We start from the raw sequence: 5,727 nt of genomic DNA, 5'->3' as shown, positions 1-5,727 counted from the left end.
TATTAATTCGTATTCCCTATGGCACCCCGTACTCTTCCATCCCTATTCCTTTGCCTTCTTGCCCAACTTTTCCTGACTTCTCTCCCCTTGAAATCTATCCCTCCTGGTCTGGCTTAGATGCCATCTTCTCCATGGGGTCTTCCCAAATCCTCCCAAGAGAGCAGAAAAGAGTCCTACATTTAATGTTGGACAAAGCAGCTTCAAATGCTTTCTCCTGTGTGTCTTTAAGCAAGTTATTAATTATTCAGTGGGAGAGGGATGGAGCCAATGACTTCAAAGATCTCTTTAACTTCTTCAGTGGTTCTCAAACTTTTGTTTTCAGTATCTTTATCCTATTAAAAATTATTGAGGCACTCTCCAAAGAGTTTTTGTTTATCTGGGTTATATTTATAGACATTTACCATATTGGGAATAAAAACTATTTTTGAATTTGTAGACCCTCTAAAAGGGTTTCAGAGAGCCCCAGGATTCTTTAGACCATACTTTGAGAGCCACTGCTCTAAATCTATGATATTAAATGATCTCTCATCTTCCCTCTACCCCTACCCCTATCTACACACACCTTTTTTTGAGGAGGTATCTTGGTATAATGGAAAGAGTAAGGGCTCTGGTATCAGAGGATCCAACCTCTGATAATTACTACCTGTGCTGCCTTAGAAAGACAGTCATCCTCTCTGAGCCTGATTTCTTCATCTGTAAAATTAACTGGTCACAGAAGATAGCTCATAAGGTCCTTTCTATATCTAAACAGATGATCCTACCAATTCTCCTCTCTACTTCTTGCATTATAAATGGTATTATTATTATTTGAGTAGAAAGCAAGGTTACAACTTACCTATAGTTAGATTCTGAAATTGCTGTGTAGCATAAAAATCATGGATCCTCTAAACTAAATGGGAAAATTCCTTAAAATGCCTGTAAGATATAGTAGAGTCATATTATGCATTTGTAGATAGAAAGGAGCTAAGTTAAAGTCTCTTTAAATGGAGGTAGGCTGTATCAGAGGGCAGATGGACTTAGAATGGTTGCTATAGATACAGTGGAATATAAATTTTATGTTTTACTACACTCAGAAAGAAACAATGAATTAGGGGAGAGGTGAAAACAGGATTGCTACTCAAATAGGAAAACAATAAAGAGGTATTAACTTTGCTGGAAATGTTAGGATTAGTGGATAGAGGACTGCAGGACCTGAGTTCAAATGTGACTTCAGACACTAGCTGTTAACTGAGCAGGTACCTTACTCTGCCTTAGTTTTCTCAACTGTAAAATAATAATAATAATAATAATAATAATAATATATCTCATCCCTGGTCTGCTTGTTGTGAGGATCAAATGATGATGCTTATAAAAAGCAGTTAGCACATATTAATAATGGTACCTAAGAAGTACCTCATTCTTTCCTTTCTTTTTTCTTTCCTTTATTCCTTTTCTTCTTTCCTTCCTTTCTTCCTTCTTTCCTTTCTTTTTTCTCCCTCCCTCTACCTTATCTTTCTTCATTCTTCTTTTCTTCTTTCCTTCCTTTCGTTCTTCTTTCCTTCCTTCCCTTCTTCCTTCCCTCTTCCCTCCCTCCCTCTCTTTATCTTTCTTCATTCTTTCTTCCTTCCTTCCTTCCTCCCTTTTTCCCTTTCTCCTTCTTTCTTTTCCTTCCTCCCTCCCTTCATTTTATCTTTCTTCATTCTTTCCTCCTTTTTACCTTTCTTCCTCCCTTTCTTCTCTCCTTCCTCACCATGAGGCAAGAGAAGATGAAAGGAAGTCAAAGGGAATGTAACAAGGACCTTCTGGCTGACCAGAATCACAGAAGTTGAGAGATGGCAGGGACTCAGCAACCACTTAGCCAACCCATGCATAAAAGGAATTCCCACTACAACAAACCCTACAAGTGGTCTTCATCTTCTGCTTAAAGACCCTCAGGGAATGGGACCCTATCACACACACCCCACATTGCACTTGTAAAGTTTTAATCCTAAGGGAACTTTTTCTGATATCAAACCTAAATCGGGGTCTTTACAACTCCAACCCATTGTTCGTGGTTCTGTCTTCTGCAGCAAAATAGAACACATTTAATCCTTCTTCTGAATGCAGGCCTTCAAATATTTGGACATAAATATCTTGATTCTACCTCCATTCCCCAGTTTTCTTTTTCCAGGCTTAACCTGCCCAGTTTCTTCAACTGATCCTCCTGTGTCCAGGGCCTTAGACATCCTGGCTACCTATGCCACCCCCCCCAATCTCCATTTTATGTTCTTATCCTTATGTCCGACTTATAGCCTTATGTTTTTGTTTCTCCAGTGCCCTGCTCAAACCATAACACCGGAGCTGAGCATAATAGTGCACATGAGGTCTGAGTACAAAACACAGTGAGATTATCACATCTCTATTCCTAATACACAGTACAAGATCATATTAGGTTTGTCTGACTCTCACATAAACCTACTGATGTATATTAAATACACAGGTCACTAAAACTTCTTTTACAAAATATCTGCTAGTATAACCTCCCCTGTCTTATGCTTGAGAAGCTGATTTTATAACCTGCAGCACTTTTATATTTGCCACTGCCGAATTTCATCTTTAGCCAGTCACTAATCTAACATTATCTACAGGACAACCTTTCCTCCTCAGTATAATCCACAGATCCAGTGTTCTTTCTAAATCCCTGATACCATGAAAAGGAGAATTAGTGCTGAACTGACTTGGATTCTACCTTTGACAATACCAAGATGGCACTAGGCAAGTTCCTCACTTCCCTGGCTTCCTTTTTCTCATCTATAAAATAAGGGCATTGAACCAGATGGTCCCAATGGTCATTTAAAGATCTAAAACATCCCATGAAACATCCCCACACATCTGAGAGCCAAGCACAGATCCCTGGAATCCTTGCTTGTAGATATCTACACTAATATTAACACATTAACACTGAGCCATCAGCAATCATTTTTTGAGTTTGTTCATGCTTAAAAACAATACTAAGAATTAACACTTATATAATATCGACTGTGTAAGCACGTTACAATTATTGTCTTATTTGATCTTCACAAAAGCCTTGAGAGTTAATTAAGGGCTCTCATTAGCTCCATTTTACATAAGGGAAACTGAGAGGAGAGGCTCACATGAGTATCCAAGGCTGGATCTGAATGCAGACTTTGATTTCAAGCCCAGTGCTTTATCCCCTGTGTCACCAAGTCTGAATCCATTTAATTTCTAAATTCTGAATCCGCATAATTGCAAAATCATTCATGATTCCCTCTAAGAATAGTAAATAATAAATAATTTTATAAGTTTTCTGAATCTAAGTAAACTAGATCCCCAGCCTTCCCATTATGTGCTGGCTTAGAATCCCAGTCCAAAAAAGAAATGCCATTGGTCTGACATGTCCCTAACAGTGGCTCAGCAATCACATCTGCTTTTTCTTTCAGGACCTGCAGATCTAGCTCATCAGGGAGCAGTGACTTGAATTTCCCAAGAACAGCACCTTACTTTCCTGTGTCACTTGGACATCAGCCCTCTGTTACTATGTCCTGTAATTTCCAATGCAAGAAATGCTTGAAAGACCAACTAAGCCTGCTTCTCTCATCAGCTCTAATAGCCGAAGGAAAATGAAGAGATTACATGAACAAAAGATCCGGAAGAGATTTTGAATCTCACTGTCTGCGAGATGGTCACATTTTGAGAAGCACTATGGAAACTGAGGCTGATTAAGAAAATATTAAATCCATCTTACACTACTCTCATTGAGAGGGAATGGAAAGAGATTCCTCTATTTATTTTTTTTCCTTTTCCTTTCTGCTTTGTTTTGTATATTTGAATTTGATAAGTTAAATGCATGTCCCTTTTTATTCCATAGTTTTTCTTAACTCCCTATAAGACTATAAGTTCCCTGAGGTTAGGGGCTATTTTGTTTTTCTTCTTTATGTTTGTAGTTCATGGTATAGGGCCTTATACATAGTAGATGCTACTGAATATAGGTCACATTTTAATTTGATTATAGTTTTGGGTTTTTTTGCCTGATATTGGTTCCAAATCAAAAAAAAACATCAAATGAATTCTATTTAGTCAGATTTATACAGCAGGATACTGGGTTATATTTCTCATCCAGATGTCATCGTATCAGCATAACCTAAGGCATAAGGTGATGATGATTACAGATTTGACCAGTACAAACAAACCAGGAGGGACCCTACATTTGATGAGCTATGATTTTGTTATATTGAATATTGCTCAGGATAATTGACTGATTCCAAAGCCTCCAGCAATGGATTGATGAACAAGCCTTTATTGAGAACCTATCACAGTAAAAATACTTATTACTCTGTGCCCAGTCCTGTATCGGACATTCTGGGAGATGTTAGAGATGTAGCCAATGTCCTGTAAGAATTTACAATCTACTGGAAATCTTTTTTTGTTATAATGGAATTTCACAACTAGCGGCACTAGATTTAACCCATTTGTATTCTTGACCTAGCCTCAGGGATTTGAAAATCTATTTTCTTCTCTCAACTGGATTTAGGGCTGGTGGAGATAGCAGAAATTGTGTAGTGTGGCCCCCATGTTTTATTGACATGATAACTGAGGCCCACAGGGGTTCCATGATGATTTAAGGGGGTGAAAGTTCTAAACTGCTTGTGCTGCCATGAAAGGTCCCTCTACAGTCTGACTCTACTCTGGCCTTTGAAGCATTTGTTGGTAGAACTGACTTAGTTAAAAGTTACTTAATAGACCCAAAGCCTAAACCAGAGAAAATCCTTCGATCTATCTACATCTCAATTTGCTCATCCATAAAAAGAGCAGTTTTTGAAAGATTCCTTCCTGCTCTAATATTTTAAAACCAGAATCCTCATTGTCTTTCTTTGTTTCATTGGTTGCCATGCAATGGGAGATAAGAGAGTCTGGATATTGAATGTGACTCTATGGGACGTACAAAGGTCCAGAGGAAGGTCTCCAACACATTCTTCTATTGATGGGAAGCAGAGAAGGAAAGAGGCACTTATATAGCACCTACTATGTACCGGCACTGCGCTAAGTACTTTATAAATATTATCTCATTGATCCTCACAACAATCCTGTGAGGTAGTTGCTGTTTTACAGCTGGCACACTAAACATTAATGCAGACTATAGGGATTCAGCTCCCAGAATCCTTTACCTTTCAAATAGATTAGGACACGTTGAGAAGGATGATGCCTTTAAGATGCATGAATGTGCTAGGCAAGCTTTGGGAGTTCTCCAGATCTTCTTCTTTTTTTTCTAGCAGATATGCTAAAACTGTCTGTGTAATGGCACAATAAATATTGTATATAGCTTTGCTTAACAAAAATTGGGTGGTTCATTTACCAGAAAAAGCTGATATGCTCTCTAATAAACACGCTGTGAAAATAACCTTTTTTTCCTGAGTAATTATTTTCTGATGTCTGCAAGGAGAGACCAGAGGAAACTCACATGATCTTTATAGAGCAATAAGGAAAAGAGAGTTCTATCCCTACTTGTGATTCTATTGGAAGGGCAAGAGTGCAAAGAAAAGCTGAACTCCCTTGTTCTGGTTTAGAATAGACATAGAGACTATGATTTTGTTAGTCCAGGGAACTCCCAGGTGAAGAAACCCCATCTACCAATATGGGTCAGTGCCTTTGCAGGTAAGGATCTTGGAGAATTGTCCACAGTAGTGACAAATTACACTTGTCCAGGGTTACACAGCACTACATGTAAGAGGAAAGACCCAAACCAGCATA

The 5,727-nt window shown here is 38.4% G+C and overlaps 1 long non-coding RNA gene across 1 annotated transcript; it reads left to right on the top strand.

Annotated features, from left to right (window-relative positions):
* The first annotated feature begins 751 nt into the window (after positions 1-751).
* Positions 752-3,751, top strand: LOC116421941. Its single transcript, XR_004232536.1, has 2 exons — positions 752-1,140; positions 3,420-3,751. It is a non-coding gene; the product is annotated as an uncharacterized LOC116421941 (long non-coding RNA).
* The last annotated feature ends 1,976 nt before the right edge of the window (positions 3,752-5,727 follow it).

This window comes from Sarcophilus harrisii, chromosome 2 (genome assembly GCF_902635505.1).
Source record: "Sarcophilus harrisii chromosome 2, mSarHar1.11, whole genome shotgun sequence".
Lineage (NCBI taxonomy): Eukaryota > Metazoa > Chordata > Mammalia > Dasyuromorphia > Dasyuridae > Sarcophilus > Sarcophilus harrisii.
Note: the sequence above shows the minus strand (reverse complement) of the source record. Positions and strands in the feature narration are given on the sequence as shown.